The sequence below is a fragment of the Sinohyriopsis cumingii genome, chromosome 9 (genome assembly GCF_028554795.1).
Source record: "Sinohyriopsis cumingii isolate HCF-2022 chromosome 9, ASM2855479v2, whole genome shotgun sequence".
NCBI lineage: Eukaryota > Metazoa > Mollusca > Bivalvia > Unionida > Unionidae > Sinohyriopsis > Sinohyriopsis cumingii.
In genome coordinates this window covers 40,698,451-40,725,739 of record NC_142969.1, presented here as the reverse complement: position 1 = coordinate 40,725,739, position 27,289 = coordinate 40,698,451, and the positions used below count along the sequence as shown (strand labels likewise).

Here is a 27,289-nt window from a genome sequence, read left to right as displayed (position 1 = left end):
TCAACCCTTGTGTCAACAATGATGTTCAGGACGGACATGCTCATGTATGTCCGATCCAAGTGGACCGTTGTCCACAGGACCAACAGCAGCCTGTGGATAAGAAGAGTCTATATAGAGAGACAAGGTTGCCTCAAGAGGACTCTGATGTATGGCCCTGCTGTAAGACGAAGTTTGAGGAAAAGAAGATGTCGCAAATGCCCTCTATGTTAAGGGCATATTAACATAAACCAAAGGCCCTTTTCAGGGCCAGCCATATTTCTCGAAAAGAGATAGTCTTTGAATTGCCTACCCCTTTTTTTAAAAAAAATTTAAAAAAAAAAATCCCATGTTAAATTCCCCTTGTCCGTAAAGTGACCCACGATTTATCGCCATGTTAAATTCCCCTTGTCCGTAAAGTGACCCACGATTTTTTGCCATGTTAATTCCCCTTGTCCGTAATCTGACCCACGATTTTTCGCCATGTTAAATTTCCATTGTCCGTAATCTGACCCAAGGGTGTTTTTAATGCTAATTCCCATTGTCCGTAAACTACCCCCCTTCACTACTGATAATATACAACATTGTTTTAATATGCAGCTTCATGACCCAAGTACTCACAGGTCTATCATTTTTACATTGACGATACCCATCAATTTTCATTGTCTTAGAACAATACTCGCAAACCCTAATTTTGACACTAATATTCCAGCGGTCGCCATTGACGTTGCAGATCTTGGAATATCAGAACAATCCCCTCAACGTATAGATCGGAAGAGTTTCATCCATACTCAAAACTGATTCCGAATGTCGAGATGATTGCATCTATCCTCATCCTGGCTTCATTCAGGATGGTTTAGCAGTCTGAACCAGATTAGTCTTCCGATCATCACACTTGGGAGTTAGTCTCTTGTATTACACGTGTTCTTGACACTGCAGTTCAACACATACACATGAAATGACATAGTGGTGCCCGTTAATCTAAAGGAAGTGCTTCTCTTCACAAGTAAGCCTCCTGAAACATCATTATAGACCCATTTTCAGATCGCATTAACCTTTTCATCTTTCTCTTTCAGTGATAAATAAAAGAGCTCCCTGAACTGTAGCAACTGATACGTTTGCCGTAGGCACAGATGTGCCTCGGTTCTCAAGCTTCTTGTGCGGATAAGATCCACTCATACACAACGAGCAGAAGTAACCCCATGACGTCTAGAACAAGCTCCCATAGATCTATTGCAAGCCAAGCCAAGCGGTTGCTTTGCCAAGATTGTATGCTTCTGATCATGCCAAGCAATGCTGAGAGTGCCTTTTCGCAAGCTTTCTGAAAGCATTTGCGAGTTATTTAATTTATAGTTTGATCCCTTTCTTGGAGCCGCCCTTGTCAGCCGGGGATCTTTGAGGTGCTGGTGCGTCGCCACAACCGTCTCCCCAGCCACTAATTGCTAGCAATAAAATACCGATAATGCGGCCGAGTACAATTTGCATATCCTGCTCGTGAATAGTGTGTGCAGTCGCCCGGACAGGGTTAATTGAAGATCCGTCTGATTGTCGTGCCAGTGCTAGTAATCTAAGAGTGGAAGTCCCGAAATCCACGTATAGCACTGTGTAGCAGGCCTTTCGTGTTCGAGGTTGTGCAATTCGTTCATTATTTTGTCCAGCTTGGGTACCTCTATTTCTATCTATATCTTATAAGTTTTTACATAAATTCCGCTGAACTTTGCCTCACTGTTTGCAAGTTCGTTTCGTATTGTTTAAAATCACTCATTGATGCATAGGAGGTCTCGAAGCGGCGTGAGGCTACTGACACTGAAACTTTGATAAAGCAGTTTATGTGTTAAATGGTAATGTGTTGTATATAGTGTTTCTTTGACCGTCTTCGTACAGTCGGTAGCTCTTCAGTTTTGGTTGTCTGGAGGGCCACTGCGACTTTCTTGGGTATGGTGGGAGTTAATTTTATAGTCTACCAACTCCAGCTAAATTCGAATTTAATCATCTTTAATCGCCTTGTTTAATGTTGATCGTAAGAAAAACCCTGAACTAGTTTTGCCACTCAACTTCGCGTTCCAATTGTCCATTTCCAGGTGGTGGGCCTTTACATGATACCACGACGGGTGCTTTCTCTGGAGAAGCATATAATAAGCTTATCATCTCTAGATCAAGAGCTTCGTCGCTATTTCCACATTTTTGATGCAATTCATGTAGATACTTACACGTATGTATACCCTTTGGATGTATCACAACATTAAAGATTTCTACTGGCCCTTCTTCTTATTTCTACAATAAAGGCGGCAGAGACCAATGTCAGACTGAGTTTTTCTTTCCACAAGAATGGCACGAATAGTAGGAAAGCTCCATTAGCCTATCTTTTCAGGATAAATCTTTCGTCTTTACTTTGGGCATATTCCTGGCGAGAGAGCTTTTGTGTCCTTGACTGAGGCAAGTCTATTTACTTACACCAAACAAAAAGCCACAAAGGGCCATTTGCAAGGGATGTTCTGTGTTTCTGTTTGTCCCACAGACCTATGGCTTCCATAGTAACAAGATAACCGGGTTGGATTTCGCATTTATAATAGAACATGTTTGATGGTGACAAAAATACACGGTTTATTGATGAATGATTTGAATGAAAAACGAATTATGATCAGCACGTGCATGCATGGAGTTAGACAAAATACTCCGTCACTAGAATACGTGGCTACCAGTCACTGGTCAATCAAGCAGTCAGCATTACTTGTAGTCACCGACCATCATTCAATTCCTTGGTCAATCAAGCAATCAGCGCCCACCAATCAGTCAGCAGCCCGAACACATGCTACTCAACCAGCAACACACTGTTCAATCAGCTGCACGGCTGCTATGGTCAGCTTTACATCTTCTATGGCAAACTTCTTTGGTCAGCTCTACAGCTGGCACCCCATCGACTCTGATCAGCTGAAAATAAATCTAAGACAGCATTCTAAGAATGACACGGGCATATACGATAACACGTAATGACGATATATACGGTAAGCTATACAAATTACATTATCGGCACAACATTGCAAAGCAATAAACAGGGTCAGAAGCGAACCTACCTGTATCCGATAAGAACCCTATGGTACTAAACGTTTCTTAATAAATGCAACTTTATTGCTTCTATAGATCTCCTTGTTAAGTAACATACAAGAATAGAAAACATTTGTATTATACTACGCAAGCCGGAGCTACATAGAAAATATACAAAAATAAACGTGGTAGTACAATAGTTATAACTTATAATATACATATTAAATAAATAAATAACTCACATAACTCTACAGCTGAAGATGCGCAAGTCCCTAAGTAGACTGCTCTCTGACAAGATGTTCCGTAATGTAAAGATTTCGTCCTAAAGTGGGGTTTTTATACACAGACGATCTAGCCCTAAATCGTCTTTGCGTTTGATAAATATCAGTTTTTCTCATCGAAAGTACTTCGCACGTGCGGCATTCGATGAACCGAACTCAGTTTCAACATATTGTACACTATAAATAAATCACCCTCAGGTATCGTTGTACACAAAAAACTAAACCCGAGTACATGTATTTAATATTTAAAGAGATTTATACATTTCTGTGACATATATTCTCGTGGGTCGGTGGTTCTTCCCTGGGTTTTCCAGGGTTCTTCCTCCACCAGTTATACTGGCCGCGATGTATAGCCTATCTTGTGCTGAAAAAATGGCGATAAACCCTAGAACAACAACAACGACGACATCCATCTTTATTTACAAGGCCACAGGGCGCTGTACGTTTTGCCGGTGGCATCTGAATGTGTATTTGTAAAAAAAATAACGACCGAAGACTCGGGGAATATTGATGACTACTTATTCCCCCGCCACGGAAAACGGATCACTGGCCTTTGGATCACACACACACACACACACACACACACACACACACACACACACACACACACATACATACATACATACATACGAAACTACTCCGTATCATTGTTTTGTGCGTAATCTGTTCGAATAAAAGATACTAGGCGGTACTCACACTCACGAGGACAAAGGTGAGATGTATTTGTGATCTGTAAAGGCGAGCACCTCGGACAACTTGACTACCCCGGGCCCCTCATTCGTTTGGGATATCGACATCATCGCTCATTCGGATTCAGTTTGTAACATAAATTAACATTTTTTCACTATATTCACATGCCTTCCTTTAAAGGCAGGGGTGGCTATACGCTGCATGAAATATATCCTGTAACAGCACCATCAAGTTAATTTTTTTACGCTAACGTGGATGACATTACGCGCAAATAATATAGCCCTACCTGGCGCGTCAGCGGCGTAGCAAGAAAGTCTGGCAACGCTTACCTTTAAGGCCCCATCCCAATAAAAAAAGATGTTGTTTATGGGAATATTGGGTCCCCGCTAGAGCACACATACTTTTTTGTCCACCCACCCTTTGTATTGTTTGGATAGTTGCTATGCCACTGCGGTGAACCTTTTCAAGGAGGCGCGGCCTTAGGGCAAGGCGAACGAGGCAACCGCCTTGGGCCCACCGCTTTCAGGAAATCGACTCTGCAATGCAATTGTTTAGCTTAGAGCCCCGCTCATCGCTTGCTGCCTTGGGGCCCCGCATGCTGCCTTTGGCCCTACACATCTTAAGGCCGGGCCTGTTTTCAAGACTAGGAAATGTACTATCTGTTCCCTGACCTTACTATTATTATAAGCCAGTTTGTGTGAACTTAGGATCTTGATGCAGGTAAATATTTACATGAAAATCTTTAACTCCTTTTACTGATTCTTCAAGTGACTATTTAGATATGACATGAAGCCTACCAATATCAATAAATGTTCTACTAAGATTAAAGTAATGAAAACTCTACCAAGTTTTGAAATCGAATGTAATCTTAGTCTTTATGTTTCAAGACCAGCACGAACAAGATACACTACGTTCACAATTGGAACTCCTTCTGCCTTTTACGACACTTGCAAGTAAAACTACCTTGGATTAAATAGACTGGTAAGTATAACATTAAACATATCTTGAGCTTTTCCGGAGACAAAATACTTAGTCCAGGAGACCAGACTAATCACAATGAAAAAAAAGAAAAATACCATTTTGGGGGCGGGGGTCACTAGAAGTATATGAAGATAGAAAATTAAAACATTATGCATTTTATGCATCGAAATTTTTGTAATAGAATAATACAACCCCTGCAACCATCAACATGATAGAAAGTCAAGCAAATGTAAGAGCATCAGCTCCAGACGAAATTAGGAACGTATGATTTTCGACATACCAAAGTTACGTTGTCTCTTATGTTGTATCATCATCATATCATCCGCGTGTCTGTCAAGCGTCAGTATACAAATAGCCGAGAACGTTCCGATTGCACAGTTATCTCTAAGTCTCTTTCGGAATTCTCTCGAAACGACACAGCCACCACAACTTTGTTTCAGCTGCTTTTTTGGCGAACCTCCTGCTCCTGATTTTGTTGCATGTTTAATTGATAAAGATAACGGAAATGCAGCATTTATAAACTTTCGCAACACTAGCAGTCTTTTTATCTTTTCATCATTTGTATCCTAAATCTACTAAGATGGCAACTGAAAACGTTGATGAACCCGACATTACACTGTCTGTGCATGCAGTTGCGTATATGTTTACCTACGTCACTGAAGAGCAGTTGGTCCGATGTAGTTTCATTTACCCAGCCTCTCGCGTTACGAGATCTATGCCGTATCGGTGTCCGCTATAAGTCTGTACAACTGATTGTTACCAATCGGTGGCGATCATTTCTTTTTCTTTTGTGTTCTCTCTCCGAAAAATTCACTTTCCATATCGTGAATTACATCCATAATATTACTACAATGGCGATTAGTGTAAACATCTATACTATTTAAGTTAAAGATTGTTTAATATATTGGTCAAAAAGCGGATAGTACCTACATCGGTACCTACTCAGTGCGAGCGCGTATTATGAATTTTGAAAATTTTTGTACAGAAGTATAACTTTTATTGCCTGCACGTATGCTGCGTAATCAGTTCTAAACAACATTTTAAAAAAGCGTGAAAATTGTGCTTTAATATGATCAAAATAAGAGTTGGTTCACCCAATGATTTGATGCCCTTCGAGCAAAGCGAGAATAGTATACGTCGTTTGGTTCCAAGGAACCGTGAACCAGCTATCTTTGGGCATATACAGTGGATTCCTGTTAATTGGGACCCATCGGGACTCGAACACCCAATTAACCGGAATCTACTGCATTTCTTCTATAACTCACACGCGTGATCTGGTATCAAAACAACGATAAGCGCGCTCCACTTCAGAAAGGTCACACACTTCAAGAGCCAGGCCTTGTTGAAAACCAGCCTTCACTGAAAACAATTCCGCACAGATCTTATATGATCTAAGAACGTGAAAATTGAATAGATTGTCCCGCTAAGCACTCGGTTTCGCCATATTCACGAGAAGACTTACAAAAATGGTACTAACAGCTGCCTCGCTTGGCGTTCAGCATTAAGAGGTTAGTGTTAGGACTGGTCGGCCTGGTGTTTGGATAATCTGACTAGGTGGGACATCATGCTACATGTCTGCGGCATGATGCCCCAGTGTTAGACATCACTATAAACTGCCACACTGCAGACGTCGTAGCGATATGACTGAACAATTGCTGAAGCTACGTTAAAAATCCAAATCACACACACACACACACACACACACACACACATAGACAGACAGACACACACACACATATATCACACATATATATATATATATATATATATATATATATATATATATATATATATATATATATATATATATATATATATATATATATATATATATATATATATATATATATATATATATATATATATATATATATATATATTCATGAGGAGCATGTCTTCGTAACCTTGACTTTTAAAGCAGGGATGGTCAAAATACTGTCCGCGAGCCGGATGCGGACAGTGACCTGGTTTTATTGGTGAATTAACATCATAGGGTGTGGCTTTGAAAATCACTTATGTCACCCACGCCCAGTAGTAAGATGCCCATGCATATTCTAAATCGAACATTTTATTAGTTTTAAACAGAATTTGAAAACTACCTGGTAAATTGACCTAGAAATGCATATCTACCACCGATAAAGTTTGAGACTTCTAATCAGAGGATTCTCCTAGAGACTGGTTGATTGAAAAAGAAGCACCGGAAGAAAAAAAAAACATTGAATTACGGTGACAAAAATAATATTAAATTCGAGTAGCACTGGATTTTTTGTTAGTAACTGGGCTCTTTTAAGATGAATTTGACTGACTGTGACTTTGATGAAGATTATGTTGTCATGACAACGGAAGATTTATTTTTCAAATGATAATCTAAAGACAAGAATTTGTAAACACGTTTTGAATCACTCGTCAGTGAAACTAAAATTTGATATTTCAAGAAAACTCGTAAAAAATGCAGCTAAATGGACATTTTCATTCTTTGTATTTTTTTTTTGTTTCTCAAATTATTATTCTAATTAATATCTTAAATTTAATATCGTTTCTTATTTTTTATTATATTATCTTATTTCTTCTATTTTTCTTTCCAGTTTCATTTTTGTTGGTGTAATTTGCCATTTTGTTCATATAAACCTATTTATCTTTCGGTACCTTTATGTATGGTTACCTTCTGTTCATTTTGTTTATTCATTTAAACATTGAAATATTCATTAATATATTTTAGTTCATTCAATAATTCATGCATTCATTTCTCCATTCGTTCGTTTGCCTTTATTCGTTTTATGATGAGGCAACTCTTGATACAGCATGAAGTGATATGGTGCTGGCAGGCCCAACATGTGGGGGAGTCAACCCGGGATATATCCCCGGGGCACGGGCACTTAAGGGATCCCGGGCAGAACAACACTTTTTAATTTTGTAAAAGAAAAATTTTGTTTAACAGGAACTAGGAGAGGCTCGGGCGTTTCTTACCCCAGGGTCTGTGATCACTCTCTACGGCCCTTGGTGCTCGGGATTGACCATTGTTTTACGGTTGAAATATACACTAAGTTGCTATTAACAACACCTGTTAGCCTGTCAACCAGTGCGACTTTACACGATTTTCGGTAAGCCTAGTTTTGGAGATTATAATCAGTTATTGTAGGAACCCTGTAAATGTCATCTTCGCTAGATCAGATTTCGATGTGTTAACCCTATCTACACCTTGGCAGATCGTTCAGGTATTTAAGAGCTTTGTCCTAGCGACATCTACTGGATTTCATGAGTTGTCTCCCTTAGTATGTATTGCCAACTAACCAACAGCGTGTGACTGCGGCACATTGTACGTCGGCCGAAAATGGTGGAGGCAAGTGATTTTAAAAGGATACCTTGTAAGTTTAACAGCGATTGTGTGACTATGTACCAGAGAGAAACCATTACATGCGTATTTGAGCGAAAGTGGAAAATTGCTTATTTATGAGTCTATTCCATTTGCATGTTTCCCTTGTATTGATCTTGTAGGAACAGTGTTCAAATATCAGCAGACTGATTTGATTGGATGTTGTGGCTCGCCGCCGCATCGAATGAAATTTCACGGACCCAAATGACCGAAATATTTCATTGATCCGCCAATGTGTAGCTAGGGTTAACACATCGGAGCAATGACTTGCGAAAACGTGTAACTCTAAGAGTTTGTTTTGTGAATTGTTCGTGATTTACCGAGAGGCTGCTGGCGTTGTTACTTTTTCGTCCGGCAGATTGAACACTTGTTATATTTTTTGAGAAGATGAAAAACTGTAGACAAATATCTTGTAGAAATTTTCATGTGATTGACTTAAAAGATATGTTTTCTTTCTTTTCTTCTCACATTTTCTCGCAAAGATAAATAGGACATGGCAGTGGTTGGTAGTTGTTGTTGTTGGTGGTGGTGGTGGTGTGTGTGTGTGTGTGTAATGGGCGCTCTTCAATGGTATCACTGAAGAAAAATAACCGATAAAAAATGATAATGAACAATGAATGCAAATTAGGCGGATTTAAATGAGACAAAATAAGAAATGAACGAATTTTATCGGAAATGAACGAAGTTTAAGCGGAAATTAACGAAAAGAAACCGAAGATAAACTCACAGGGGCATTAACGTATTATTATTACTTTGAATATAAATTTAATTGTAACCAAAATATGTTATATGAACACTTATTGTGAGTGTTATTATAATATATTGAGGAAATAAAACAATAAAGTGAATTATTAGGGTCATTTATTTGGCTATGAAATAAGTTTCTTATGTAACGGAGCGATAAGTTTGAGTAAGAGAGGGGGCGGTGTAATTGCATATCATTTTGCAGAAAAATTGACTGCATCACAAAGGCCTATCTGGTCGTTCATGGTACATGCGTCTATAATGAGTTAATTTGTTTGCTTGTTTAGGTAGCATAAATTGTAACAGTCTAATAGATAATTTAAATTTTCAAAACCCTTATCTAAAATGCATTTAACAATTAAATCCTATTTATCATTTTTATCATTATTATAAATCTGCTTAATAATGATAATATTTACTAATGCAAACGAAGTAAACAAGGTGTTATATCAATGAGAAAGTACAAGCTATGCCGTTTACTGAAACACCTAGTGAAGGAAATGCCTTTCAAATGTTAAAAAGAATGTTGATTGGACATACAGTTGAGCCGCCTAACGGAGTGAATATTGCAGGCTGCATGGAACAGTTTGGAAAAGACAGCTTGCGATGATATTGTGCCTTCCTCATTTGGTTACATATATAGACGAGTCTTAAGACTCATGTTCAGTGTATATCGCTACAGCTGCAGAGGATTCCGCTCTACGTCCTTACTTCTTGGGTTGCACCTACACCTACGGAATTGCAAACAATATGTGAGGTAAAAATAGATAAATCGAAGAAAAAAGAAGAATAACAACAACCCAAGTTTCTTGAAGACCTGCGTGGCGGCATTTAAAAATATAAAATTTCAAATTTGTCAAATTGCATGCAAGACAAAACTATTATGTAACTAGTGTAGACAAATAAATATATACGATTTTCAATACTCAGTATAAACGTAGACTGTTACAATTTATGCTAACTAAAGAAGCAAAGAAATTAACTCATTATATGTTCTTAGACCCCTTTAACCATTTAAAGAGCTGTAGGGTTTGGGGAAGCGGAATTTGGCGTGCCGGCTAGAAGAGCAAAGTGACATTCGTTATCATTTTATTTTATTGGCTTTATTTATACATTGAAACTTCTCTAAACCGACTTGTTTGTAGATTGAATTATTTGCTGTGTTGCCACGTGTTTTTAGTCCCATTTTATCCATTGAAATACCATTACATTCTCTAAACTATCAACCTCAACATAGCGACCAAAAGGTATGTTCACATCCAGCCCCCCCCCCTCCACCCCTACCAGTCAGGAATATATATATATATATATATATATATATATATATATATATATATATATATATATATATATATATATATATATATATATATATATATTAGATAACATACAGAGAAAAGGTATAAAGGTATCCACTGTCCCATTGCTATACGAATAATGCCCGGTTATGGGCGAATGAACAGAGTTGATCACGTTATTATTCACCTGTACTGTATTGGTAACGTGTATTGGCAACAACCGTGAACACAGGTACCGATTGCCTAGGTATTTGTCTACAGGTGTAATTATGTATGTACCGGCTTGAGAATCGACATCTACTAGCAAGAACGGGGTGGCTTATTGTTTATTTAGTATTGAATTTCCATGACATTGAACCACGCTGAAACAAATATACATGCTACGTGAAGTAAAACCGAGAAAAGAAACATACATGGATATATATCCGTAGTGAGGAGTATTGCTGATTCGCTATGTAACTTGTGTGCAGCAAGCTGTGCGATACGTTGAAATACGAACCATTGAACACCTTGATCTATATACACCATCACAACAAAATAGGTAAGATATATTTTGCCACTTATCGTCATAAGACGGACTATCGATCCAAGTAGTGGATACATAACACAAATAAGAAATTATTTTCCTCAAGCGTTTGGCCAGTGTTTTCTGGTATTGTACTATTTAATTTTGCGTTCAAGACAGTTTTTACAGGTCATTACAAGATGCCTATTATGTTTTGATATAGAAGTTAAACGTCTATCGAAATTAACAATGAACACAACTATTTATTGTTTTCTTTTTTGTGGGTATCTATTCTATATTTTTGAGCCACGCATATCTTTCATGAATCGTGAGAAACTGTCCTCTGTTCTGTGATAAGTACCTTCGGGTAATGCATTGGTGGGATCACAAATGCAGACAAACCAGCGGGTTGTTGGGTGAAAACGGACACTTCAAAACGGACACTGTCAAGTTTCACGAATCTTATAATGTGACCATGCCCGTGCATATCTCTTTCTTTCGTAATCTCCTAAAAGTATTTATTTCATTTCAAAATTTGCTGCTGATGTTATATTGAAGTCATACGAGGTAGAATAACATAGAATGAAGGCTTATTCGAAGTTGTCTGACAAAATATCGCTCTCCAGTTTTCCGAATTGTTGCCTTTCTCAGTAATGTAAGAAATTGTTGCCTTTCTCAGTAATGTAAGAGATTGTTGCCTTTCTCAGTAATGTAAGAATGATTCGTCTATTCATCTTTTATGAACATGAAGTCAGTGACAAAGTCGAGATGATGTCGATACAATGGCGTGCTTTAAGTGTGAAACAGGCTCTTAAACGACAACAAAAATAAATGGGTACGAGTGTAAGTTTAGTATACGAAAGTTGACCCTGGGTACGAATTCTTTACAAGTCTCCTTTTAAAATGGAAGTGGTCGCGAAGTTAGACTTAAAGGAAAGGAAGTAGAATGAAGCGAAAATGTCGAGATTCACTCGACCATTTTATCAATATCGGGGATATACTTGTTTTCAAAGAAAATGAAGTGACGATGTTTGTGTAGATATAAAAATACCATTGACAAATATTCAATGAGAATATAAATGTAAGCTATATATACATACATATATGTAAGTTTTAAAAAATTCTTTAGTGGTTAACTAGCTTCTAAGCCAAGTAAAGTTCTTAAAGATTATAAAGGAACAAAAGCACGCTTTAAAAAGTAGTATGTCATAAATAGGGAAAACTTATTATAACAATATTTTCTCTGTACAAGAAAGCAAATATTATGAAAACTTATTTTCACATAAATCATCCAGCTGAAATACTCTCTTGAAATGCCGCATACAGCTTATCGTGTAAGAGAGAGCATAAAATCTATTACATGCTTAATATAGCCTATTTGTACTTAAACTTAAAGCGTATTGCGTGCAAAAGAAATCCTGTTTGTAGCTAGCTTAAAAGTCTATTATACTCATAAGAGAGCCTGTTTCTATCTAAGTTTAAAGTCTGTCACATTCATAGGAAAGCCCGTTTTTATCGATGTTTAAATTCATGTATGATGGAGCGTAAAGTCTACTGCATGCATACAAGAACCTGTTTGTATCTCAGTATAAATGCTATTGCATGTATAAAAAAGGCTGTGTGTATCTCAGTATAAATGTTACTGCATGTATAAGAGAGGCTATGTGTATCTCAGTATAAATGCTACTGTATGTATAAGAGAGGCTATGTGTATCTCAGTATAAATGATATTGCATGTATAAGATAGCCTATGTGTATCTCAGTATAAATGCTATTGCATGTATAAGAGAAGCTATATGTAACTCAGTATAAATGCTATTACATGTATAAGAGAGGCTGTGTGTATCTCAGTATAAATCCTATTGCATGTGCAAGATAGCCTATTTGTATCTCAGTATAGATGATATTGCATGTATCAGATAGCCTATGTTTATCTCAGTGTAAATGCTATTGCATGTATAAGATAGCCTATGTGTATCTCAGTATAAATGATATTGCATGTATCAGATAGCTTATGTGTATCTCAGTATAAATGCTATTGCATGTATAAGAGAAGCTATATGTAACTCAATATAAATGCTATTGCATGTATAAGAGAGGCTGTGTGTATCTCAGTATAAATCATATTGCATGTACAAGATAGCCTATTTGTATCTCAGTATAGATGATATTGCATGTATAAGATAGCCTATGTTTATCTCAGTATAAATGCTATTGCATGTATAAGATAGCCTATGTGTATCTCAGTATAAATGCTGCAGCACGTATAAGAGAGGCTGTGTGTACATCAGTATAAATGACACTGCGTGTATAAGAGAGGCTATGTGTATCTCAGTATAAATGCTATTGCATGTATGAGATAGCCTATGTGTATCTCAGTATAAATGCTATTGCACTTATAAGAGAGGCTATATGTAACTCAGTATAAATGCATGTATAAGAGAGGCTATGTGTAACTCAGTATAAATGCTATTGCATGTATAAGAGAGGCTGTGTGTATTTCAGTATAAATGCTACTGCTACTGCATTTATAAGAGAGGCTATGTGTATATTAGTATAAATGCTATTGCATGTATAAGATAGCCTATGTGTATCTCATTATAAATGCTATTGCAAGTATAAGAGAGGCTATATGTATCTCAGTATAAATGCTATTGCACTTATAAGACAGGCTATATGTAACTGAGTATAGATGCTATTACATGTATAAGAGAGGCTATGTGTATTTCAGTATAAATGATATTGAGTGTATAAGAGGCTATGTGTAACTCAGTATAAATGATTTTATATGTATAAGAGGGGAAGTGTGTATCTCAGTATAAATGCTACTGCATGTATAAGAGAGGCTATGTGTATCTCAGTATAAATGATATTGCATGTATAATATAGCCTATCTGTATCGCAGTATAAATGCTATTGCATGTATAAGAGAGGCTATGTGTATCTTAGTATAAATGCTATTGCACGTATAAGAGAGGCTATATGTAACTGAGTATAAATGCTATTGCATGTATAAGAGAGGCTGTGTGTATCTCAGTATAAATGCTACTGCATGTATAAGAGAGGCTCTGTGTATCTCAGTATAAATGATATTGCACGTATAAGATAGCCTATTTGTATCTCAGTATAGATGATATTGCATGTATAAGAGAGGCTATGTGTATCTTAGTATAAATGCTATTGCATGTATAAGATAGCCTATGGGTATCTCAGTATAAATGCTACTGCATGTATAAGAGAGGATATATGTAACTCAGTATAAATACTATTGCATGTATAAGAGAGGCTATGTGTAACTCAATATAAATGCTATTGCATGTATAAGAGAGGCTGTGTGTATCTCAGTATAAATGCTGTTGCATGTATAAGATAGCCTATGGGTATCTCAGTATAAATGCTATTGCATGTATAAGATAGCCTATGGGTATCTCAGTATAAACGCTATTGCACGTATAAGAGAGGATATATGTAACTCAGTATAAATGCTATTGCATATATAAGATAGCCTATGTGTATCTCAGTATAAATGCTATTGCATGTATAAGATAGCCTACATGTATCTAAGTGTAAAGTCTATTGCGTGCATAAGACAGCCTGTTTGCATCCAAGCAGATGTAGCGCTAATAATTACTTTGCAGAAAATAAACATAGAGAGCTTACAAAGCAAGGGTTTCAGTAAATATGTATGGGTACTTAACAGGAAAGGAATATTTTTATACTGTTCACTATGAATTTGTTATCTTTGTGTCTCAAAGGAAAAGCCCAATCATTAAAGTTAATCAAATAGTATGTATATCGCAGTATTTTCAAATAATTATGATATAAATAATATGCGATGAAAAGAATAAATATAAATAATGAGTTAATGAGGTGAACATGAGTAAAGAATGGCACTGCTGAATGAGTTTGCAATACATTAGAAATGGTGCCTGGCGCGACAAAAATACCATTTTGTACAGCAGCCACCCCAACCCACAATAAATAAATAAAATAAATAAATAAATAATATTTGTTGTTGTTGTTGTTGTAGGGTTTAACGCCATTTTTCAGCACGCAATAGGCTATACATGGCGGCCAGTATTAATGGTGGAGGAAGAAACCGGGAAATCCCCGGAAAGAACCACCGACCCTCGAGAAGCTACTGGCCAGCTTTCTCAATATCCACACTGGCAAATAATATTTAAAAATATATAAATAAATCAGAACAAAATAAATAAAAACAAATATAATAATTAATTGAAATCAATTCATAATAAGTTGCACATAACGACATTTGACTTGCAAATATTGTTCTCTGCATGAATGAAAATTGAAGGAAAAGTGTTAAAGGAGGAAAAAGGACGAGTGTTTTAATGATGGCCACCAATTTATATGAAAGTATAGTGAAGACGTACGTCTATTTGTATGCAAGGAACCTTACCAAAAGAACAAGGTTGCTGAAGAAATCTTAATCGTCATCGCAGTATAAAAAATATAAGCCAATGAATTCGTTATTTATTTACTTGGAAAAACACATGAACACGTTTCTATTTTTAAAAATAATAATAAAATACAACAAACATTTACGATATTTTAATGTGTTAATCACGTAAGAACAGCTGTCCAAAGTCTTGAATATATGGGACTGGTCTTCAAATTGCCGAAATTGTCGTAACAACAAGATTTGTACGTTAATGCCTGAACGTATCATAAACACATGCCCAACCTACAAATTTCCGACTGATATAATGTTGTGTTGTCATTATTTTCTCGAAGGTGATTCTGGTCACGTGACAGACTTATGGCATATTTACATGTGCTGAATATACCTTTTAAGAAATAATTTATAGCACGATTCATATTGAGTACGGAATATGACCTTGAATCTCCCATTGTGGTATGGTTCAGCTTGAGTTTGTTTATTTCAATACCGCCAATCTTCGCTTGATGATTGCTTTTCAGTTTAGCTATTCCATTACATTCGTGGCAGATTTTAGAAGGGTAGTTAAATTCTCTAAACTTGGAAACATTCATAAATGTTTATTTCACTACACATTTTGTTTATTTCGTATATTCACTCAAGGCGTAGAGATAAGAGGGAACATAAAACATAATGAAATGTATCGGTTTGTTGGTATTAAATAGCGCGTTCAAAATTGATAGGTATGACGTCATGGAGTCACTACAATGAATGGAGAAAGGTTTAACCATTACATCTAAATATTGATTACATTCCTTACAACCCCAACCCCCAGGACAAGACTTGACCGTCATTCAGTCGTAAGTGCTAGCTGTTTTGCAGTTAGACTGCTAATTAGAGAACTGTGCTAGCTAAGATGGTAGTGCGTTGGACTTGTAATGGAAGGGTAGCGGGTTACATATCCCCTTCCAAAAGCAACTCCAGGTCGACTGTATCGGCATTTCATTGAGAAGAGGACTTAGCTTCCACTTTCTGTGCATGATATAACCAATAAAGTGTCAAAAGGGCCGTAAATAATTAACAAAATAAGTAACTGTTATTTATCTTCAAAAAGAGATGTAAAGTTTTGTGACCTTGAAAGCTGACAGCTGATTCCTTATTCTCGCCAAAGCTCCAAATATATATATAAAATAAACATTATATCCATTCCATTATTCTACGGCTGTTTGACAGCTATCCAGTTTAAATTCTGCGAGCCAGCATCTCCAGTGCACTCGATTAACGTATAGAACGGGTCTCACCTGTTAACACCAGAGGGCCGGATTATCCCATTGGTTAATTAGGTAACAGCCTCAGGCCGTCCTCAAGGCCCTCCATTCCATATTGAAGTAACAGCTGTAAGGCCTCCTTCGTATTAGCCTTAAGCCCTTCACAACCCTAATTCAGCCCCGTTAGTACCATTATGATGACGCATCATTCTGCTTAAGCAGGCGAGACATGGAACCAGAGTAGACAAGGGTGCAAACTTTAGTCTCATAGTAACAATACAACAAAATTTCTCTTGAATGCAACAACTCATATAGAAGATTTGAATGACTTAACAAATGTAAACAGAAAGTCAATATTTTTTTACGCGTTGCAGGTGAGACAGTAAACCCCAAAGTATCAGGTTGAAAACTTTAGGAACATAATAACATTATTTCATAGTTTCAGTAATGTAGAAAATTTCAAGAAACCTGAACATAACAATTTAATTGTGGCGCTGTCGCCGTCGCCACTGCCTCTAGAAAGTGATACATGTACCTCGTCCTTCGCGAGGCAATAAAATACGGCCACCAATTTCTCTCGTTAATTGTGACAGGCTATGTCGACAAATCTGAGAGAGGGAATTATGGGTTATTCATTTGAGACATATTGCGATATAGTGAGCTATCAGATGAAAGCAGACATTTCACTGTTCACGTATCAACTTTAAAAAATCTCATAATTTGTTTCAACCCTGTCATTATTTTGATTGTATTATCTCTGGAGAAAAGTTAAATTTGACGATTTGGGGACCAATTTTATAATGTCTGTAAGTATCACGAAAAGAAGACCAACCTACGAATTCCTGACTATAAAATGATGTGTTACAATTTTATTCTAAAGGTGACTTGAGTAACGTGATAGCCTATTTGCTAGTGCTAAATAAATCAATATATTGGCTCTAATTAGCCACTAAAGAAAATTGAGAATGACCCATTGAGTTGCATCTAAGCGACGATCTGTTTATTGTCGTACCGTCTATCTTGGTTTTATGTTGTAGTGTTGTTTGTGGGTTGTTGTTGTTGTTGCTGTTTTGTTTCTAAATTTCTCTATGCAGGCACATTCCTGGCGCGTTCTAGGTCTGTGCCTCAACTAACAAAGCTCAGAAACAACATAAATAGCAATCAGATTTCTTTGTGTCACACAACATAAATAACAATCAGACTTCTTTGTGTCACACAACATAAATAGCAGACTTATTTGTGTCACACAACATAAATAGCAATCAGACTTCTTTGTGGTACACAACATAAATAACAGACTTATTTGTGTCACACAACATAAATAACAATCAGACTTCTTTGTGTCACACAACATAAATAACACTCAGACTTCTTTGTGTCATACAACATAAATAACAACCTGACTTTTTTGTGTCACATATATTAAACTTTATTGATATGAATAAGACGTACACCGAAACAACCAGAAAGGTGATTGTGTGTTGGTACGTAATTAGGGCTTTCGTAATTAGCTCGTATGACGACACAGTGCTAATGTGATGGATGCCAAAATATATGAGACCGTGAAAATACCATATGAAATTTTAAAGCGAAATGGTAAAAAAAAAATAGGAATGAGTTACGGTATTTTCTTCTAATTCAATAAAAATCTGAATATTTCATTGATTTTGATAATATTATGCGCATATTAATTTTGTTCACATTGAATATATGTAATTCTGACATCTTGTAAATGATTCAAATTAACAATTAGGTGACAAAGCCACGTAGTACATGGAAGAACGAATAAACAATTCCAGTAACTCCATTTGACTGAAATGTTGTTGAAAGTAAACAATTGTTTAACATATATAATCACGGGAACCTCTTGGCTCTCTCTTTCTTGAGGCAGCGTCAGTATCCCAGCACTCAGCGTCTGTTTCCCAGCACTCAGCGTCAGTATCCCAGAACTCAGCTAAGAGCGAGGATATTGTCTGTTTGTCCATCAGTGACAAAACCTTGTCATCCCTTTTCTTCTAACACCCCTTGTAGGGCTTTTAGTGAAACGTTGTGGACTAAATGTGTGATTGGTTTAGATGCGCATTAATGTTTTACTTTTTTCATCTGATCATTTTTGAGGTGGGTGGGGTTGAGAATTTTATAAAATTGTCGAAAAAAGGTGTGTTTGGGGAATCATGTTTAGGCAATACTTATGAGGACTTTCTTTGGGGTTTATACTTGGAATCGAGTGATACACCCTGACTTGATATTACGTAGATATGTTTAGACGATCTCATCCATAAACAGTTTAAAAGTTAGAAGAAACGAAGATCTTACCGAGGTTTGCACCAGCATGACATAAATATACCCAGTTAGGGTCCGAGGCATCAATGAAAATTATGTTTAATGTAGCACTGGTTCTTACCTTATAAAAAAAAAAACCCAACACTACGAACTACCACGTGGTCGTCACTTACATAAAAGAGATATCAGACTCATGACAAGAATTACACTCCTGAAGCAAAGTGACCCATGTTAGGGTTTTTCCTCTTGAGTAAGTAAGATGAGGCCCAACACCAGCCACCGAAGTTAAAAAGATAGCGAAGTTAGTAGGGAGTATAAAAACCTTTGTAGCAGTGTCTTGTGGAATGGTTCGCTCTCCAACACCCACTATTTTATTACTTTTCAGTGGAGGGGGTGCGGGCGGATATAGTACCCAGGGAGGTCTAGGAACCAACCCTTTCAACGTATGCTTTGTAGCAGAGTCTTTTAGACCAACATGCTCCCCATGCACACGACTCTGTTGTCGTTCATGTTTATGGGACCCCAGATGGTTTCACCAGCTTTGGCCAGCCTAAAATAAAAAAAAAAAACAGTTCGCGGTGTTTGGTATCAACATAAGTCTTTGGTTGCTGAGTCTTCAGCTATTGCAAGATTTGGTATCCCCACGATATCATTCAAAGTGGTGTTTTGAGGGTCCTGAACGGGTGCACCCTGATCGTTGTGGAAATGTTCAACGTATAATTTTGTCATCGCCTCTTGAGGTGCTACAGGGTCGTTATGGATGTAATTTTTTTTTTTACCCTATATCTAAGGGACAAGCCATAGTGTCGCCAGACTTGGCCACCCGGAGAGCGATCTGTTTTTGACATACCTTGTCGCTGTCATTCCCATCCGATCAATCGTGACGTCAAGGTAGTGTCTTTGAGTAAAGTACGTGTCGCCGACGTACATTTTTACATCCGCGAGAGCAGAAGGGTCAATGGATTGCCAACGCCGGCTCGGTTGAGGAAAGCTACAAACCTTGGCGGCGGCGAGAGTCCATGAGAATCAAAGTAGAAAACGCGGTCAGGCGTTGTCCTAGCCAAAGACGCCAACGGCAATGGTAGGGTTAAAGTTCTCCTACGATCTCTATTGTCTTAAAGTAAGTAAAGAAAAGAATGAAAACCATTACTTTCTACATTATCAAGCTTCCCTTTTGTGAATCCACTTGAAATTTGTTAAAAATGCCCCTTACCTCAAAATGGACATCACTGTGCTATGTAGAGCTGTGTCTCCTCGCACCGCTCTAGCCGCAAACCCGAGCCATTGGTCATAAGGTTTTCCAGCCGCTCATCGATCTTGGCCATGGCCTTAAGGATCAAATCATCGAGTTCATCTGCCAACAGCACCACTTCAGCTCCGCTGGCTGATAAATAGTTTGGCATGGTGATGGCCTCCCCTTCTGACGTAACCTTTTTTAAAGCCTGCACGCTAAGTTGACATTTAACCCCTTTATTTCCGAAGACCTGCATAAGGATGTTGATCAATCCGTGGCTCCTTTATTTGAGTAGTTTAAATACATCGGCTTCTAGTTCGCGACATTTTGGCATCTGGTATGACTCGGCCGTGGTTCGAACCCGCGACCTCCCTCATCCGAGGCGGGCGCTCTAACCACTTGGGCCACCGGAGCAGTTTGTGTCGTTCTAAATTTTTGGCTGGTACGCCAAAAATAAAACAACTCAGTGATAGCTACAGCAAACTGAGCAAGTATTTAAAAACAAACGACACCGCAATGAAACATACAGCAATCTGACCGAGTATTAAACACAAAACTCAATAAAAGTTGCAGCAGGCAGGCCCAGTGTGCACCAGACTTTTCAATGAAAGCTACAACAAACTGGCCCAGTATGTTAAAAGGTCCTCAATGAAACCAACAGCAAATTGACAATTATGTACTGAGCTCATGAACCAGCTGAAAACTCAAACTCATTTTTTGATATTGCATAATACCAAAAGAATCTCACACCTGACTGCACTTAGCATGGTAATCAGTCTTTGTTACTAATCAATCGTCTTACTGCGAGCAAGACGACAAAGTGAAAATATTTTTTTTCTTCAGAAAAGGTCTTTATGCAATAATTTATTTTAACGTATTTACTTAACTTTGCTTATGAAAAACTGCCATGTGGCATGCTTCGTGTATAAGAACAAATACTGTATATTAGTTTATGCTAGACCCTGAATTACTAAAATTTCCAAATGAAATGATTGTGCTATTTCACTGGAGTGGGATACGATAACTAACTTTTCACCGCCAGTTTATAGACATTGGTCAGTACATTGTTAGCTATTTACAGACGCTTGCATGGTCACTGGTCTAATTTTAAGTATGGCTGACACGCATGCGAGATGCATAAAAGAAATCTGCTACATCAGTCTGTTATACATATTGCTAGTCAATAGGCTTTAACCTAAAATAACGGATATATTTCATATCGACGGTGAATAACGAGTATTTTCATACCGAGTTTTTCACCCACAGGGTGAAAACAGTGCGTTTTTGAATCTTTTCTATTAAATATCCAGTCTTTATTCAACTGAATTATCATTAAATTGGACCCACTCGTTACATACTATGTATGAACTTAGTAAAAATTTAATCCAATCGTTACATCTTTTTTTTTTTTGCCATCTATAACTGAACACGAGAACAACTTTTCTGAATACACTTCGCAATTTTAATAGGATCTTCATTTGGTCTCTTTTTCTAAAACTATGTTTACTTAGAAATTCAAAGGATTTTGAGAAGAACAATTTAATGATTATGCGAGTGATCGCTTAGTAGAGGGAGTTATTATTTCAAAAGATGATATATTTTTTAACAATCGTCTTCAAACATTAAACGCTAAGAAACACACAAGCAAAAGACAACATTGAGCATAGCATTTTAAAATTTAGGAAAAATAATATAAACTTACGTGTTCATCCATTTTTTATCTTTTACACTTAATGTTTAAATTCTTTCTTTCCTAATCAATTTATTATTATAATTAAATTATTATTATTATATTATTATATTATTATAATTATAATAAGTACAGTATTTTAATATACAAGTCGTAGACACAATGACAGGGATATGCTTTTCTTGCTTTGCATGTGCTCATTGAAGTTGATCTAATAAAAAAAGCACGTATATAATACACAAAACATGTACTGGTTTAGCCTCAGGCCGAGACAACTCTAGCGTAAACCATTGAAAACTATACGCTGCTGCACACATATACCATTTAGGTATTCGTGACATAGTATGTACGTATTTGTGACTTAGCACGTAGGTATTTGTAACATACCATGTAGGTATTTGCGACATAGCATTAGGTACCGCGACTCAGGAAAAACTGTAAGTAGCTTTTTCTTCAATATAATATACAGTTTAAGAAATCACGTCTCTTAAATAAATTAATATGGGATTCTGCTTTGATGTAATAAGATTTAGGAATACTTATTGAAATTAAATATTCGTCATAATAAATATAAAGAACATACTTATTTTAAGCAAGTATGCACTTATACATTACACATCTTTCCATTTCGGCAACAATGAATATCGTGCCCATATATATATATATATATATATATATATATATATATATATATATATATATATATCCTCCTTGGTAATAAGTTGGATATATGGAATATGTGAGCATTAATTTACAGTTTTATTTGAGAGGTAATGGTTTGGAACTAATTGATGTGCTGCATCTTCTTTCTTTACACTAGCGTAATTGTTTTTATTTACAGCTGTACTTATATCTTTTTTGCTCCAGTGTCAGGGATAGCGAGTACTGTTGCGCTGTCTATATGTCTATGTATTAGACCATGCAAACAAGTCCACCTCTCCCCACTCCCACCACCAAACATAGATCTTTGTGTGTGTGTGTGTGTCTGTGTGTGTGTGTCTTTGTGTGTGTGTGTGTGTTCAAACAATTAATTATTGTATCATATATTAGGGCAGAGGTTTGGAAATAGACTGGCGAGATACGACAGCTTCGCGAAGAACGAAAATACTCAGCTTTGCTTTGTGTCCGTGGGTGCGTATGTTATATCTATGATCCTGGATTGCAAACGATCAGTCCTAACCGAGATATATTTTGTCACTTGCTGCTTGCCAACTGAAGTGTTCCATTAGTAAAACGCAGTAACTTCTGCGACTAATAGTTTTATGTCAGAAATTCGAGGGTATCGGGTGATTCTGATTCTGTGTCGATGAGAGAGGGAGAGAGAGAGAGAGAGAGGCTTTACGTTATCAAGCAATAGTCACCAAATTAAAGTAGGTCAAATGACTATTCTCACGTGACTCAGAAAGATCGCCGCCATTTGAAGATTGGTAAAAACATCCTTGGTCACTTACCGAAAGCAGGTGCTTTGGTGAAACTTTGTGAAATTTACACTATATAGACATCTCTCCCTATTTTCTAATTTTCCTAAACGTATCTTATACAATGATTAAGCCAAAATGATACTGAACACTTAAAAGGATAAAATTTAACGCCATTATTTTACACAGAAAATGTGTCATATTCAGTCTATGAAAATGTCCCGGTTTTCGTGAACGTGACGTCATCTTTTCATCGCAATAGTGTAAGCCACCACATTAATTCATTAGCCAACGAAATAGCTTTTCCAGTTTTGGGAAAGCCTAGATCTGCCATAAAAAAAAACCACTCAGTTCTTATGTAGCCACACGGGAGTCAGTTGAAAAAAATCTAGCCGCTTTGATCACGAAGTTCTATAAGTCTAAGAAATTTTCTTCGCCTGAATGGGTTCCAATATCAAGAAATTGCTTTACTCCATTGTAGTGAGAATTGTCTGGCATGTTTCTGCATGGTGATCGATGAAAAGCGGAATTGCGATCCAAATAATCGATAAGAGCGGAAATGCTCCGGATAAATTATTTTTCGATCGGGATCATTAATCTACAAAAATTGTAAGGAAATGGATTTTTGATCAAATATTCAGAATATATTCTAAAATTGTCATGGATAAATATCTTAGTCATGAGTTCATGTGTGTTTGTATGGGGAGCCGCGATGGTTCAGTGGTTATCTTTCCTGACTCCCAACCAAAAGGATACGGCTTCAAATTCTGCACAAACAAGGAAGGGTCAATGGCTATGGCCGTAGAGAGCGATCACGGGCTCTGGGCTAAGAAACACACGGGCCTCTCCAAGTTCTTGTTCAAACACAATTTTTCATTTATAAAATTAAAAAAGTGTTGTTCGGCCCGGGCACGTAAGGGGCCCGGCCCCGGGGATATATCCCCTGTTGCCCCCCCCCCCCTTGTCGGCCCTGTTAATGGCCATGACATGTCTCTGGGCAAGACATTTTACTCCAACTGACTTGAAAGGAGATACCACTGCATGTGTTGATGTGCCGGTAACACCAGTCAGTCACTAGATTAGTCATTTACGAGTGTATGGCTGTACAACATCGTCGTTTTTCATAATTTTATGTCATTGCGTTTAAGTGCCTGGATGGGTCATTATTAGAAACGCACGGTAGAAATGAGTTCTTACCTGAGAACAACATATGGTACATATTACAAATTAGCTTCTTTATTTGTTTCTATCCCTTCAATGAAGACTATGTGAGACTGACACAGAGCAACTTGGCACAAGTTAGTTTGTGTTGATTGACAATTTATGAGAGAGAGAGAGAGAGAGAGAGAGAGAGAGTCGATATATTCTATCCAACTGATCCGATTGAATAATGTCGACGTCAATGTGCATATATTTCCTTTGCATACTCCCACCCCCCTTGAGCTCAAGCATGTAGACCAGACTCGATAATCCTCCGGCATGTCGTAAGAACCTACTAAAGGTGGCAGTCGTTTTGTCATGGGATGCACCCCGAGATGATGTTCCAGCTGAGAAAATCTGTGACTTTTTGAGAATGCGATTTGTGTTAGAGATTTGACGTTGTATATTTTAGGGATTTTACCGGTTTGCCTTTGTCCCTGTTTTGTGTGACGTTTGAGAATGCCAGAACATACTGGGCACTAAGTATCCTGCATTTTGCTGATATGCTATTGGATCATATACGCGCTAACACACACACCCACACCCGCCCATACCCCCACCACACACACACACACACACACACACACACACACACACACTCACACACACACACACACACACACTTTATATGACAGCACATAATCCTATTCCCGGTCGGTGCATTTGCTGTTCGCAATATGATTCGTGTTCTACGGGTTAAAGACAACAGTTTTATTGCCTCAGTAGACGTCATGTTTTATTGCCTCAAAAGACGTCATGTTTTATTGCCTCAATAGACGTCATGTTTTATTGCCTCAGTAGACGTCATGCATTATTGCCTCAATAGACGTCATGTGAAAGAAGTTGCTATGCCCTATTAATGCAAGTCTTGTCTGTTCTGTGTTTATCTTATAGATCATTGGCAATCGGAATTGGGTGGGGGAAAATCACAAGGAACCAATTTTCATTTCTCTTTAATTTGCGTATTTGCATTTGTGCGTCTGAGGGTCTGTACGGCATCAATATTGTCGTCAATATAGTGGTCCATTTGTAATTAGAAGACTTAAAAATACAAAGAACCTGTGTAACAATCACACGGGTAACTAATGTTGTGTTTTCAAATGCTAAGGCATACTAACATATGTAATACTTCAGTGTGGTATATACATATGTTTAGACATTGTTCTAAAGCAAATATCTAGCTGTTTGAATGAAAACTCAGCGTTTATTATCATCATTATTTTCATCATCTTCATCTATTGTTGCTGCAGACGATGATTTCGAGAACTGGCACTAGCGACAACAATTCTAGAATGAATGAATGAATGAATGAATGAATGAATGAATGAATGAATGAATGAATGAATGGACAGACTAAAAGAAAAAATAATTGACAATAGATTCAAGTTACATAGCTGCTGATTCTTTTCTAATATTTATGCGTCAGTTTTCTAATACCACACTTGATAGATATAGTTTCTTAAGTGTGCTTTCCTTCGCTCGGTTTCATTTCACTGTTGATAGACCCATTAGCTAGACAATTCATACATATGTTTGGAAAGTGTTAAGTAATTATTCCCTATACAAGGATATTATATAGGACACATTAGTTCCACTAATGTCTATCATCCATTAAAATAAGTTGGAAACTCGTAAAGTTTCCAGAGTTATTTACTTTTTTTAGATTGAAGTGATGTATATCGATCTATAAAGTGTCTACTCTTTGTGTGTACTTGTCTGTGTGTCTATTTACAGTGTCTTTGGCTTTGTGTCTTTGCTAATTATTGTCTCATTTTCCTGCTAAGATACAACGGATTACATTCTTTCTATTCCATGTCTTGCTCCTTTTTCATCTTTGGAAAGAAGTGATCCCATACCAATGTTAAGAGCGATGCTACTATCTATCTATCTATCTATTTGTCTGTCTGTCTGTCTGTCTGTCTATCTATCTATCTATCTATCTGTCATAAACTGAATTATTTTTACACCATCTATTTATTCAACTATACACCATCTATTTATCCATCTATACATCGGTCATCTGTGTCGATTGTATGTATCGAATGTATGTATGTATGTATGTATGTATGTATGTATGTATGTATGTATGTATGTATGTATGTATGTATGTATCGAATGTATGTATGTATGTATGCATGTATGTATCATACATACACTGAATTACATCTTTCACAAATTTATCATTGTCAATACATCTGCGCCCGCACTTAGGGCAAGGGGGTTGGGGCTGGGGTCATTTCTGCAGGCGCATCCGCGCCAATATGTTTTATATACATACTGGCTTCTGTCTCTAACACTGAATGTGTTTTCGTCCATCTAATGTAAGTACGGAAAATCTTTATGCTAAAATGAAAACGGGGGAAAGAACAGAAACAGGCGTGATTGAAAGTTCCATTATATATATATATATATATATATATATATATATATATATATATATATATATATATATATATATATATATATATATATATATATACGTAAAACAGAGTGATTATTCATTTTCTCTTTTTCTTCCTCTTCTCCTTCTTTATTCTGGCCCAAAACGAAGCTCAAAACAATAACCCTTATGGCTATCAAGTGTAGATCTAACTATTTTGTTACGTTAAATTTATTAGTCATTCTACAGGTCCGATTGATACCGTCGTCAGTAGTCTAGGTTTATAAAGATATACCTTTCTTCCCATCAATCTTCAAAAATACACGCTTCTCTAATATCCCAAAATTTGTAATATTTTTTTTAACAATGTAATATTGGTGACGAAAGTCTTGATCTTTATAATGGGACTAATCAAAAATGAGAACAGTGATTATCATTATCACATTATAAAAATGGGACTAATCAAAAATAAGAACAGTGATTACCATTATCACATTATAAAAATAGGACTAACCAAAAATAAG

General features: G+C 36.9%; 1 protein-coding gene across 1 annotated transcript in view; it reads left to right on the top strand.

The window, feature by feature from the left end:
- The first annotated feature begins 10,649 nt into the window (after positions 1 to 10,649).
- LOC149791608 (transient receptor potential cation channel subfamily V member 4-like) overlaps positions 10,650 to 27,289 on the top strand; it is a 31,784-nt gene continuing 15,144 nt past the window's right edge. Inside the window, exon 1 of the mRNA XM_089970161.1 lies at positions 10,650 to 10,929. The gene's annotated coding sequence lies outside the window, so the exon portion shown is untranslated. The remainder of the gene's footprint in view (positions 10,930 to 27,289) is intronic.